Source organism: Anolis sagrei, chromosome 3 (assembly GCF_037176765.1).
Source record: "Anolis sagrei isolate rAnoSag1 chromosome 3, rAnoSag1.mat, whole genome shotgun sequence".
Taxonomy (NCBI): domain Eukaryota; kingdom Metazoa; phylum Chordata; class Lepidosauria; order Squamata; family Dactyloidae; genus Anolis; species Anolis sagrei.
The window spans coordinates 78,753,790-78,768,091 of NC_090023.1; the positions used below are offsets into that span (position 1 = coordinate 78,753,790).

Genomic DNA, 14,302 nt, shown 5'->3' on the forward strand with positions numbered 1-14,302 from the left:
CCCCTCAAAAAGGAGGGTTAAAGGGCATTTCTCCCCCGGGAAGAAAGAGCAGATAAGGTTGCAAAGTGGATTGGGGGGGGGGGGGGTGAAGGAGGAAACAGCAACCCACTCTGTCGAGCTGTGGATGTCAATGGGGCGCCCATTAAGAGGAGGGGGCGGGAGGGGGATCGGCGTCTCCGAACTCCCGAAACTGGGGCTTCTCAGGGCTCTTCCACACGGGTTATCCCAGTCCACACTGCCATATATTCCAGTTCAAATCAGATAATGTGGGGTTTTATTCAGCTGTGTGGAAGGAGCCTAAAGGAAAATCTGCGGGGGGAGTACAGGCCAAAGGGGATGGAAAGGAGGCATATCCTGAATAGGTTGTTGAGGTTGTTGAGAGTTTTCTGGGCTGTATGGCTATGTTCCAGAAGCCTTATCTCCTGACATTCCACCTGGGACATCACAACCTCTGAGGGTGCCTGCCAGGCATGTAGCGGGGGGGGGGGGGGGCTTGAGGGGCTTCAGCTCCCCCCCCCCCCAAATTCTCATGGTGGTCCGCGAAAAGGCCTTACTGGTGCATTATTTAAACTGTTATGTTTATTCATATCATGATCTGATCACCATACTCAATATATCCCATATGCATGGGGATATTGGGGTAACGATACAAAAGGTTTGCTAGGGTGGACCCTCTTTCACTCAGACTCAGCCCCCTGCCGAAACAAACTCAGCCCCCCCCCCCCCCCCCCGAAATCGAAATCCTGGCTACGGGCCTGGTGCCTGCCATAGATGCAGGCGAAAGGTCAGGAGAGAATGCTTCTGGAATATGGCCATACAGCCTAGAAAACTCACAACACAACCCAGAGATTCCAGCCATGAAAGCATTCGACAATACATACATCCTGAATAATTTCCTGTCTGGAGTCCACGCGGGGAACAGAATAATGGAAGCGTCCATGGGCAGCGTGGCGTAGTGTCTTATGGGCTTTGAGGAGGTAGGGCCCTTCCACACAGCCCTATATCCCAGAATATCAAGGCAGAAAATCCCACATTATCTGTTTTGACTTGTCCAGCGTGGACAAGTCAAGGGCCCTAGGGCTCCTTCCACACAGCCCTATAACCCAGAATCTCAAGGCAGAAAATCCCACAATATCTGAGTGTGGACACAGGGCCCATTCACACAGCCCTATAACATAGAATATCAAGGCAGAAAATCCCACAATATCGGTTTAGAACCGTTTTCTGAGGGTCTTTTCAGACAGGGATCAAATCTAGGGATATAGGGCCTGTCTGGAAGGGCCCTTAGTCCACGCAGCTATATATCCTAGTTTAAAGCGGATAATGTGGGATTTTTTTTCAGCTGTGTGAAAGGGGCCTAGGTTTCGATTCCCTGCTGCACTTTGGGAACCCATTTTGGGCGAGTCGCACACTCTCAGCCCTAGAGAAACTCTGAGGCCTCCGTAAGTCAGAAAAGGCAATGAGCAGAGGAGTCCTTCCTTTCGCCCCCCTGCCCTAGAAAAGGTGAGGACTTTAAAAGACGGATGATAAGACGGAGCGGATTTTTAGTGTAATTATATTATTGTGTATTAATGATATGTTGATTTCTTTTGTTATTGCTTTATTGTAAATTGTCTTTTATATGTTGTACACCGCCGTGAGTCGCCCTAGGGCTGAGAACGGCGGTCAACAAATGCAGCAAATAAATAAATAAATAAATAAATAAATAAATAAAAGACTCTTAGGAGGGAAGGGATTGGAGCCCAGACTCCACGAGGGAGCGAAGCGCAGCCCTTCCGCAAAGTGGGGGCGGGGGGGGGGGAGCTGGGTGGGCGCCTCTCATGTCAAGAAGGTCTTCACGCTGCTGCTGCTGCCACTGCCTCCTCCTCCTCCTCCTCCTCCTCCTCTTCCTCCTCCTCGGCTGCCGGGCTTTGACAGCTTGGTGGAGCGAAGGGAGAGGAGCTTTATGGTAATTGCGGCTCTCCACTGGCCTTCTGGGTAGCGAGAGAGCGGAGCAGGGTCTGGAGCGAAAGGGGGGGAAGGGCGGTCAGGCGGGAGGAGACTTTCCTTTTCAACCATCTCTCCCTCCCCTCCCCCCTCTCTCTCCTGGTCAAAAGGAGAGCGGAGTCTCCTCAGGACGCCCTCAGGCAGGGCGAGGCGAGGGGGAAGGACGTCGGCGGCGGGTGTGTGTTTGTCTCTCTTTTGGGACGAGAAAGAGAGAGAGAAGAAGAAGGAGAGGAAGAGGAGGAGGAAGGGGGACTCAAGGAGAGAAAGAGGAGAGTCTTTTTAAAAGGGAGAGAAGCGAGTGAGGAGGAAAGAGAGAGAGAGAGAGAGAGGAAGAGAGGCTGGCTGTTTCGGCGTCGCTTCTGCTGCTGCTGCCTCTCTCTGCTGGCGACGTCTCCCTCCTCCCTCCCTCCGCGGAGCCCGAGGGGGAGGGGAAAGCAAAAGGGGCGGGGAAGAGGAGGAGGAGGAAGAGACGAGCCAGGGGCGGAGGGGGGGGCAACGTGCAGCAGACGGAGCCCGGTCTCCCAAGCGGCAAGGTGAGGAAGAGCGGCTTCCCCGGCGGATTCAATCCCTAGAGCCCAGCCATCTCCTCCCCTCCACTCCCCCCACAAACACGCAGCCCTTTGCTCAGAGGAGGGCTCTCCGAAGGGGACGAGGGAGAGGCAGGAGCATGTAGGCGCCTTCGCGGTCGAGAGAGAGCCGTCGAGCCCGGAGCCCCGCAGGAACATGGCGCTGCTGCCAAAGCGGAGCCCGCTGGGGCGCTGACCCCTGCCTCCACCGCCCCATTCGCCTCTTCCCACCCCACCGAGGGCCCCTTCCCTCCCTTTGCCACCCCACCGGCATCAAGCGGCGTCAAGCCTCAGACGGACGGCGGAGGCAGACCCAGCGTCTCGCCTCAGGAGATCGGCAAACTTTTTCTCGCCCACCGTAGACAGAGGAGGAGGAAGAAGAAGGGGACGCGCTACATACAGGAAGCCTCGGACTCCCCCCCCCCCCCGCCTTCTTTCTCCGCCCGAGAGCCAAGGGATCCAGGTCAGTGCCCTTCTCGTTGAACTCTCTGAGACGCCGAACTCCCGAAACTGGGAACGAAAGAGAGCCCAACCCTTCCTTGTTGGATGCCTTTTGGTGGGGTTCCCTAGATCTTTTTCGGATCTGGCGGGTGGGGGGAAGGGGGGGAGAGAGAAATACGCCTGTGTGTGCGTATGTGTGTGTCTCTCTGTGTGTGTGCGCGCGCACGCGTGTGTGCAAAGGACACCCACCGCGAGGACGCCAGAGCGGCAGTCTTCGTCCGGGTTTGCCTGCCTTTCTCTCTGTCGGGGAGACAGGATTGCGACCCGAATTGAGGAGGAGGAGGAGGAAGGCGGAAGGGAGTCGAGTCCGAGGTCAGGATTGACTTGTGTTGGGTGGGTCGGGGGCGGGTGTGTTGTCGGGCTTGAAGTTTGGAGACGGTTGCGTCGCGAAGCCGTGTGCTACTTGGATTGAGGAGAAGACGCGGAAAGAGGAAGGTGCCTGTCGCGGAGGAGGAGGCGACTCTCTTCCTTTTCTCTCCCCGAAAGCCCCCCTTCTGGCTCCCAAGGGGATCGGGGAGAGAGAGGGAAAGGTGAAGTGTCCGCGCGCGGCGGGATCGTGGGCGGCCCCTCCTGGCGACGCCTCGCCCTTTGGGCTCACCTTTGGGCAGCAGAGGTCAAAGAGATGAGGGCCGGGAAGGGACCGGCGAAGCCTTTGAGGTAAAACGGATGGCGGGGGAGGAAAAGAAAGGCTTCGGCGGGGATCCACGCGTGTCGGGGGCGTGTGGAAAGGACTGCGGAGATGGAGGGAGGGAGGTTTTGTCTCCGGGGTTGTTTTCGAGGCCACGGCAGATCGGAGTGGGCGGCAGGAAGCGGGCTGCTGCGTGTGTGTTTGCCTCGTGGAAACGGTCCCGGGTGGGCGGCTGAGGGGGAGGGAGTGGGGACAGAGAAAGGCAGCTCCGTTCCAAGAGCTGCTGGTTCCAGCCCAAAGAGTTGGTGCCGGAGGGGGCCCGGCAGTGGGATTTAACGCCTCCTTTGCACCTTGGATCTGGCTTAGTTGGGGAGGGGGCGGTCGGGAAGGGAAGGGAAGGCTGGCCACTTGCCTCCTCCCGGAACCGGATGGCCGAGTCTGTTTACTAAACACCTCGCCCTTTTGAGGGTCGCTGGAGCGCAACCTTTGAGGCTCGCCGCATATTCCTTCCTTCCTTGGGGAGTGCTTCCATTCTTCGCCTTCAGGTTTCGAGGAGTTGCGATTTAGACTCACATAAGCCTTGATACGGGTGGGGTAGAACTAGTGGGGGGAAGCTATGGAGAGGAAAGCAGGGCCCCCCTCCCAAGTAATGAAATAGGTTCTTCTGAGTCCGAAGGGGACTCTCCTCTGAGTCTCTCAAGGCACCAAAAAGCAGAACAGCAAACAAAAACAAAACAAAACACCCCTTCCCACCGAATCCGTGGCATTCCCTCAAGTGCCAGTCTTCTCTCCGGAGGGACCTGCGACCAAAGGGCGGGTGGGCTCGTTCTGCTTCCACAGGAAGGATGTCAAGCTTTTCTGAACTTTTTTTCCGGGAAAGAGGCCCAAAGCCAAAGGGCCGCCTTAGACAAAGTCCCACGAAAACTCTGGGTTGACAAAGATAAGCGGCGGGCATTTCTCCCTTCCTCCCCCCCCCCCTTCTGCGGGAGGGGATGACACGGAGCTCCCTTTAAAAGTTGGCTGACTTGCTATGGGGCCGCTAAAAGAGGTTAACTGCCCTCCCCCTTCCCCTCGAGTTTCCTCCTTTGCCCCACATTGGCACGCGTGGCTCTTGGCGTCGCCTTTCCGCGGCCGCTGCGTCGAGTTTCTCTCTCTCTTTATCTCTTTCTGTCTCTTGGCTGCTGGTCGGTCGCCCGTGGGCTGCGGCAGACGCCTCGGGATGGAAAGCGGTGTTTATACAACTCCAGGCTTGGAGCAGCTTGTTGCTGCTTAACTCCGGAGTAAAGCAGACGGAGAGGATGGTCTGCTCCCTTTAATCTTTCGCCGGTTGTTTTGCCTTTGTGAGTTGGCTCCTGGGGGAGGGGAAGGAGGGGGTTGCTCCGCAGAAGCGGGTGGGTTTTGTCCTTTTTTTTCTCTCTCTCTCTCCTCCGATCCAGACAATCTTAATTGCTTTTCGTGGGATTATAAAGCAAGGGTTTAATCTCTCTCCCTCTCCCCTTCCTTCCTTCCCCCCACAAATCCCCGTCTTGCCTCCTGCCTCGACGTTGGCTTCCCATTTGGGCCACGCAAGAGCGTTGCTCTCGGGATGGCCATTCGGAGGGATGCTCCATTAATTCTTAGCCGGAATTGCCTCTCCCACGCAGGGACCGGAAGCGACTTTGGTGCGAAGTGGGGTCAGGTCAGAGCCAGAAAGCCCGGGCTGGGCGGAGAGAGGATCCCCGGGGCCACCATTTGGGCTCCTAACCCCCTCTTTCCCTCCCCCTTCCCACTTTTCTCCACCATCATCATCACCCCCTCTTTGGGGGAATCCAGGCTTTCTCCCAGTGCAGCAGTGAGTGGCACACGAAACGTGTGGGGCGCCTTTGGCGTGCGCTCAAAAGGGCAGACCAAATCCCATTTGTCAGCCATGAAGGTGGCCTGGTTGCGGGGAGAGAGGGGGAGGGGAGGAGAAGAGAGGTCTGCCTTGCCTTCCTGGTGGCTGCTCTGCTCGCGGACCGTGGGCTCCTTCCCCCTTCCCTTCCTGGCCTCGGAGGTGAGCAACAGCGAGGGAAGCGGAGAGGGAAAGGGGGGGGGGTCCCTCTTTTCCCTGGTTTTGTTTCGCCCGCCTGTGATAGATCGGTCTAGACAGCCGTTCAGACTCCCTGCGAGCGAAAGAACCGGAGCCTGAAAAGGAGAGAGGGGAGGGGGACAAGGAGAATTGCGAGGAAAAGGTCACCCAGAGATAAGGTCCCTTCGAATGAGTCTTGGTTAACCCTTCGCAGGTCGGAGACATAGATGTATGTCTCTTGTATTGTGGAAGGCTTTTATGGCCGGAATCACTGGGTTGTTGTGACTTTTCCGATCTATATAGCCGCCCTGAGTTCCCCTCCGAGATACAAATATGCGAAATAAATAAATAAATGTCCAAGAAGCATTCTCTCCTGACGTTTCGCCTGCATCTATGGCTGGCATCCTCACAAGCTCTGAGGATGCCTGCCATAGATGCAGGCGAAACGTCAGGAGAGAATGCTTCTGGAACATGGCCATACGGCCCGGAAAACTCACAACAACCCACTGTATGTATATTGTTGTATGTTTATATATATTTGCGCGGAAAGGGACTCGATTTCTTGGATGTTGGATCTTTTTGACCCCTCCCTTCCCTTCCCCCCAGGAAAAGGCGGTGGGCGGGGTGGGGGTGGGGGTGGGGGTGGGGGCTCTCCACCGCGTCCCACCTCACCCCGTGCCAGAGCCCTCTGTTCCCAGAAGTTTCCCTCTTGTTTGGGAACTCCTCCTTCCACGGAGCGAGCGCGCTGAACCCCGTGTCCTGTTGGGGCCGCGCCAGCCGAGCGCAGCGGAGCAGGAAGGAGCACCGGGCGAGCAGCCAGGAAGGAAGGAAGGAGGGGACAGGGAGTTGGAGAGGCGTGGGTCACTCTCTCCGTCCCGCGGGTGGGAGCGGGAGCGGGAGGGGAAGAAGGGAGAGACGGCGCCCAAGGACAAAACCGCCGGAGCGAAGAATTGGCGAGAATTGGGCCAGGACACGGCCTTTAGGAGCAGGGTTGAGCCTCCTCCTTCCTTTCCCCATTCCTTCAAAGATAGGTGTCCAAACGGGACTGGCTTGCCCTCCCATCGTCGTATTTCGCCTTGACAAATGTCCCGGACAGGGCTCTGCAAGGGGGAGATAAGGGGAGCCCTGGCTTTCGGGACTCCCCCCCCCCCCGCTTCCCTGTCTTCTTCCAGACCCGGGAGGCCGCCCCTCCCCCCCCTCTCTCTCCCTCCCAGGAAAGCTCATTTGCGTCGGATTTGCCCGCAGCAGCAGCGCCGCTGACTCGCTCGCTCAGCCCCTGCCTCTTTGTCTGGAGAGCTTAGGCTGCGAGAGCCCCAGCCCTCGCTTTCTGGAAAGCTTCCCGACGAGAGAAGGAGGAGGAGGCGGAGGCGGCCAAGCGGGCGGCTCTCGGCACTTGGGCTTCTTCCTCTCCTGCTTCTTTTCTCTCTCTCGCTTTTGCACGTCACATCTAAATACATCGGTAATTAGATGGAAGCACCGCCGGAAATGATAGATTGGCTGCATAGCTAATAGGGACGGGGAGAGAGAGAGAGAGAGAGAGAGAGAAAGAAAGAAAGAGAGGCTCTGCTCTCGGCCCCCTCTCTCTCCCTCTCCCCCTCTGCCTCCCTCCCTCCTCCTCTTCCCCTCGGCTAAGTGGGCCCCCTGGAAAATCAAGCCCGGGCTGAAATTACACGTCGCCGTCCGTTTCGGGGCTGTAATCAGCCGCGCCGAAGGAGAGAGAGGCTCCGCGGCTTCCCTGCTGCAAGCCGCTCTTGAACGTGTTTGCTGCATGATTGTGGGAGGAGGGAACGCGGAGTCTTTTTAAAACCCTCTGGGTGTCTGCTGGCTAAATATATACACCTAGGAAAAGAGCGAGGAGAAAAGCGGGCGGGAGGGAGGGAGGGAAGGAAGGAGGGAGGGAGGGAAGGAGGGGGCGTCGAGGAGAGGAAAGGAAGGGAAGGGAAGGGAAGGAGGGGGACCCGGGGATCTAATCAAGCATCGCTTCCTTGCGGCGGCGCGGCGGCGTTTGCCAAAAACTTGGCTCTGAAGCCGGAGAAGCGCCATTGGCGAACCCTAGAGGCTTCGTTGGAGAGCAGGCGGGCGACGAAGCCCGGCCCTGGGAGGGGGAAAGAGAGGGTATACCTCCGACCTACATGCCGAAAGCTATCGCAGGTTGGGACTGGAGTTGTCCTCCTCGTTGCATGCGTCTCATGGCGACACAATGACGAGCCCATCACTGGGGGTCTCTTGGCAAGATGTATCAAGGCGACGTTTGTCATTTCCTCAGCTGCGAGAGTGTGACTTGCTCAAGGTCACTCACCAGATTTCTGTGGGCCAGCGGAGGTTTAAAAACCTCCAGAAAGGTGGCATTGAATCCTCAAAGCCGCCTCTCTGGAGGTTTTTAAACAGAGGTTGAGCGGTCATCTGTCGGGAGTGCTTTGCGTGCTCCTCCATGACAGGAGGTTGGGCTGGATGGCTCTTATGGTTCCTTCCAACTCTTTCAGTCTCCTTCTGGAGAGAAAAAGCGGGTTATACACAGACATTATTATTATTATTATTATTATTATTATTATTATTATTAGAAACATAACAAGATTAGTAGCCGGCATAGTGATCTTGTTTGCTGTGTACTAATCTTGTTATGTCTCTAATAATAATAATAATAACAATAATAATAATAATAATTCGGCACACTGGGTGCAGTGCCTAAAGACCTTGGCCTGAACCTAAAAACAATCCGTGCTGACAAAATTACGATCTGTCAGCTGCAAAAGGCCATCCTACTCTGATCCGCATTATTCGTAGATGCATCACACAATCCTAGACATTTGGGAAGTGTCCGAATTGTGATCCAATACAAAAGCCAGGCTAGTGATCTTGTTTGATGTGTTCTAATCTTGTTAGGTATCAAACAACAACAACAATTCGGCACACTGGGTGCAGTGCCTAAAGACCTTGGCCTGCACTTAAAAACAATCCGTGCTGACAAAATTACGATCTGTCAGCTGCAAAAGGGCCTAATTTGGATCTGCACGCATCACAGTCCTGGATACTTGGGAAGTGTCAGACATGTGATCAAATACAAAAGCCAGCATAGTGATCTTCTTTGCTGTGTACTAATCTTGTTATGTATCCAATAATAATAATAATAATAATAATAATAATAATAATATAATAACAACAATTATTCGGCACACTGGGTGCAGTGCTTAAAGACCTTGGCCTGCACTTAAAAACAATCCGTGCTAACAAAATTACGATCTGTCAGCTGCAATGTGATCTGCACGCATTATTCGCCAAAACATTCACCAATCTTGTTATGTATCTAATAATAATAATAATAATAATAATAATAATAATAATAGGATTCTACGACTTCCCATACTCCTAGTTGCAGCACTCACAAGATGGCTTTCCTCATTAGGAAAGGCCCATGGGAATGAAGGGGACTTGCATCACTTATGGAATAGAACCACTGTGTTGGACGAGACTCCAAGGGCCACCCAGTCCAGCCCCATTCTGCCACACAGGAGCACACTACCAAACACCCCGGGTGGATGGCCACACAGCCTATTAAAAAACCTCCAAAGAAGGAGACTCCACCACACTTCGAGGCAGCCTATTCCGCTGCAGAGGATGTCTTTTGTAGTTGAGATTCAAATTGGTTTCCTCTCCCGTAGGTGGAATTCAGTGCCAGTCATTGGTTGTAGATGTGGTTCTCCAGGAGGGCCCCGCTTCCTCCTCAGCAGGACTTCTTCTCCCTCCTCCTGTGTTTACAATCGAGGTGTTTTCCGGCAAACCCCAGCCACTAAGAAATAGGTGGGGATCCTTTTTCCCACTCTTCTTTCAACCCTCGCTGCTCTAATCGGTGCTTTTCATTTCTGCGAATTGCATCCCGAGCTTGGCAGGCGCTCGGCTCTAACTATATGGAGCAGAGGTGGTAGTAATTAACGCGTAATGGGCCCTGGGATTGGCTTCGTGGTAGGTGTCATATGGCAAGGGGGGGGGAGAGAAAGGCAGGTCGGGCTGGCAGTCTTTCTTCATCTCAGCCTCTATGTTTCGGAAAAGGGTTGGGGTTTTTTTTGTTGTTGTTTTTGTCTTCCTTTCTGTCGCTGTAGCTTTGTCTGTCTTTGCCCCATTGAGCAGAATGGGGGGTTTGAAAAAGGCAGCTGCACTTGGACGCTGGGATATGATGCAAGGAGTGTTCTGGTTTCTGGAAGCCCCAGAGGCAAGGCCAATTCTCGATGTCAACTGAGGCCTTGTCTGTGTTCAAAACACACGCCATCGATGTACAGATGCAGCCCCACAAGCTCCAGACGGAGCAGCATTTGGCTGGCTGGATTATATTTTGATAGGGGATTTCCAAAGGGATGGAGATTTTAGTCTGTTGGAAACCAAATTACAAAGAGTCAAAGGCACCTTTGACCCTCATCCAGAAATATAGGCCTTATTTTTACTCTCTGTAAATGGAGTTTCATTGCAGAATTCTCACATAAGTCCCTTTAAAGCTGGAATGGGCAAACTTGGGCCCTCCAGGTGTTTTGGACTCCAACTCCCACAATTGATTTTGTCATTTGGGAGCTGTAGTTACTGGGATTTATAGTTCACCTACAATCAAAGAGCATTCTGAACTCCACAAATGATGGAATTGATCCAAACTTGGCACACAGGACTCCCACTACCAACAGAAAACATTAGAAGGGTTTGGTGGGCATTGACCTTGAGTTTGGGAGTTGTAGTTCACCTACACCCGGAGAGCACTATGGACTCAAAAAATGATGGATCTGGACCAAACTTGGCACGAATATTCCATATGCCCAAATATGCACACAGATGGAGTTTGGGAGAAATAGACCTTGACATTTGGGATTTGTAGTTACTGGGATTGATAGTTCACCTACAATCAAAGAGCATTCTGAACTCCACAAATGATGGAATTGAACCAAACTTGGCACACAGGACTCCCATGAACAACAGAAAACACTAGAAGGGTTTGGTGGGTATTGACCTTGAGTTTAGGAGTTGCAGTTCACATACATTCTGAGAGCACTGTGGACTCAAAAAATGATGGATCTGGACCAAACTTGGCAGGAATGTTCCATATGCCCAAATATGCACACAGATGGAATTTGGGGGAAATCGATCTTAACATTTGGGAGTTGTAGTTACTGGGATTGATAGTTCACCTACAATCAAAGAACATTCTGAACCCCACTAACGACAGAATTGGGGCAAAGTTCCTACACAGAAGCCCATGACCAACAGAAAATACTTAAGGCCATCCAGTCCAAGAAAACGTAATCAAAGTCCTCCTGACAAAGAGCCATCCAGCCATAGATATAGATAGATACACATGATTCACACACACACACACAGATAGTATCATAGATGTGAAAGGGACCCCTAAAGAAGGACAATTATATGTTGCATGTTCCAGAGTATGCAAACCAGACAACCTCTACATCAACACTGACAAAGAAACAGCAAAAAAATACTTTTTACCCACAAGCATAAGGAAATTACATATATTAGAAACCAACACTTTCTCATTACTTTATTTTCCAGATAATGAGGCTGGGCCACAGCAACATGTGGCAGGGGACAGCTAGTCACCAATAAAGACTATCCCATAGTCTCAGTCACTTGCCATGGACATTAAAAAAAACATATAGACAAAATTGCTCCAACAAAAACGTTCGGGTTTATGTTATTTACACCCTTCCCAAAGGAGAGCTGAAAGCAATCCAGAACAAACATTCCATCTCGTGTGAACATTGAGCTTTCTGGCTCAGTGTTCAGGTCTTATGGGACCTGCGCAATGTTGCATTTTATTGTGGAATGTCCTTGAGCCTGTGGACATTGGGTCTTCTCAAGAACTAGCAAATATGCTCGAGTTCTCATTGGGATCTGAAAATATCCCCCATATTAAAGCATTATTCCAAAGGGGGCCTCACTGGTCAAGTCTAACTGATCTACTCTGTGGATAGATAGCTTTCTTGTGCTGTTGGTTATAATGATCATGGTGGTTAGTCTGAACTAAAGGAGACCCATTCAGTATATTGTTGAATGTTGAGTCAACATATGGATAAATTTTAACAGTACTATGAAAAAGATCTTGGAGTCCTCATGGACAGCAAGTTAAACTTGAGCCAACAATGTCATATGGGGCAAAAAAGCCAATGGGATTTGGGCCTACATAAATAGAAGTCTAGTTTCTAGATCCAGAAAAGTCATGCTATCCCTCTATTCTGCCTTGGTCAGACCACACCTGGAATATTATGTCCAATTCTGGGTACCACAATTGAAGGGAGATGTTGACAAGCTGGAATATATCCAGAGAAGGGCAACTAAAATGATCAAGGGTCTGGAGAACAAGCCCTATGAGAAGTAGCCTAAAGAGCTGGGCATGTTTTGCCTGCAGAAAAGAAGACTGAGAGGAGGCATGATAGCCATGTATAAATATGTGAGGGGAAGTCATAGGGAAGGGGGATCAAGTAGGACTTGAAACCCCTCCCCTCATAGTTTGAATGTAATTTTCCTGCTTGGCAAGGGGCTAGAATGGATGACCCACAAGGTCTCTTCTAACTCTATGATTCTATGACTAGATTTTTTTTCCCCTAGTAAGGACTAAAAAAAGGAAATTAGGTCTGACTGAGTTTTTTGTATTTCATCTTTCTCCTAACAGGGAGCCCAAGTCACCTTACCACAAAGTTGAGAATCAAATACAATTAAAAAGCTAATAATACAAAAGCTAAAGAACCACAATTAAACTATCTTGTTAAACTATAATAATTTATAAAATAAGTCAAATGACATAACAATAGAAATTTAAAATGCAGCACATGGCTCATTTTTTAAAGCTCTGATGTATAATTAAAAAACCTACTTGCTACTGAAAATTGGTTGTTATTGTAGTTTTGCTCTGTTGCCTAGGCTCTGCAATATTAATAGCAAATAATGTAGGGGTAACTTAAAGAGGAACATGGGTCTTTGTTGTTGGGTTTTTGTGTTTTTTTGGATATATTTTAGTTAGATTCCTCCCGTCCATCACAAATGACCCCTTGGTGCACAGTGGACCAATGCTTGGGTTGCTGTGAGTTTCCCAAGCTGTATGGCCATGTTCAAGAAGCATTCTCTCCTGACATTTTGCCCACATTTATGGCAGGCATCCTTCGAGGTTGTAAGGTCTGTTGGAAACTAGGCAAGTGGGGTTTATATATCTGTGGAATGTCCAGAGTGGGGGGAAAGAACTTTTGTCTGTTGGAGGAAAGTGTGACTGTTGCAATTGGCCAGCTTGTTTGACCTCAAGGTTTCACTAAACTCTTGGCTGTTGTAATATGCAGTGTTCAGACTATCATTTTGAACAGGAACCTCTCAACTCACATACAGATACTTACGATAACACTAGAGTGACAGGACCCCTAGAGTTTTGGAGAGAAGGTGTGAGTTGTATGGTTAAGACCAAAGTCCTAAAGTGCTATCTCAGTGTTTTAGTGGGTGTGTTAAGCTCTGAGGACTACATGTCCTCCTTCTTTTTTCCCTCAGAGCAGTTGTTGTTGTTGTTGTTGCTGCAGCTGTGTGCCTTCTGACTTATATCCTGACCCTTGGAAGAATGTGTTTGTGGAGGGGGAGGCTGAAAGTGTGACTTCCCAAGGTCAACTAGTGGGTTTCCATAACCAACAGTCCAACTACTACACCATGCTGTAATGACTGGGTATGTTTTCAGGGAAGTTGAAATATTTTTTCTGTTTTAATATGAAGGAGGAAGTCTTGTACCATGAAGTCCAATATGTTTCTGCAAGGGAGACATAACCTGTTCAGTTCTTTTGAAAAACCAAAGTGCTTGGAGTATAGACATGGGCAAACTTCAGCCCTCCAGGAGTTTTGGACTTCAACTCCCACAATTCCTAACAGCTGGTGTAAGGGCGAAGTTTGTCCATGCCTGTTCTAATAGGTCAGTGAACCCCAAACTCTGGTTTCCCAGACATTTTGGAGTTTCAGCTCCCAGAATCCCTGATCATTGGCCAAGGCTTCTGGGAGTTGTACTCCAAAACACCTGGGGGACTAGAGTTTGACAATCACTGTTCTAGGTATTCCTTCAAGAAACTTGGTCATAAAGTGTTTTGCTCAAGGCCATAGGTCCTAGGTGAAGTGAGATTTTCATGTGGGATTTTCCAGTTCCTGCCTTTTCATGCTTGTTTCCGCACCCCAGATACCTTCCACTGGGTTTGTTGACCTGTCACAGAGTTGTTGATGTATGCTCATCATATAGTTACTGTGGAATTTCTCTTTGATAGAACTACTTAGATCAATCAACCACTTCACCCTCCATTCTCCCAACCATTCTCCAGTTAAGTTTTCTGTTCTGGTCAATTCGGCCTGTTCAAGAATTGGACCTAACTACATTACTAAAGGAAAATGGTCACTTTCTGTGCATTACAGGATACAGCCTTGGTGATAATATGTGATCAATGGCACTGCTGGTTCTTTTACTCAGATAGGTGTAATAACCTCTGGATAAGTAATTTGAACTCCTATGCAAAGTATATAAGCTGTGGTTTGTTGTGTATTTTCCCGGCTCTATGGTCATGCTCC

At 50.8% G+C, this 14,302-nt stretch overlaps 1 protein-coding gene across 8 annotated transcripts in view; it reads left to right on the forward strand.

Annotated features, from left to right (window-relative positions):
• The first annotated feature begins 2,458 nt into the window (after positions 1–2,458).
• Positions 2,459–14,302, forward strand: part of BCOR (BCL6 corepressor) — a 114,600-nt gene continuing 102,756 nt past the window's right edge. For 3 of the 8 annotated variants that reach the window (XM_060770178.2, XM_060770184.2, XM_060770186.2), the window contains exon 1: positions 2,460–3,015. The gene's annotated coding sequence lies outside the window, so the exon portion shown is untranslated. Of the gene's footprint in view, positions 3,016–3,227; positions 3,366–3,643; positions 3,711–5,637; positions 5,714–14,302 lie in introns of those variants that run through there. The other 5 variants (XM_060770183.2, XM_060770185.2, XM_060770179.2 and 2 more) reach the window with 4 other exon arrangements.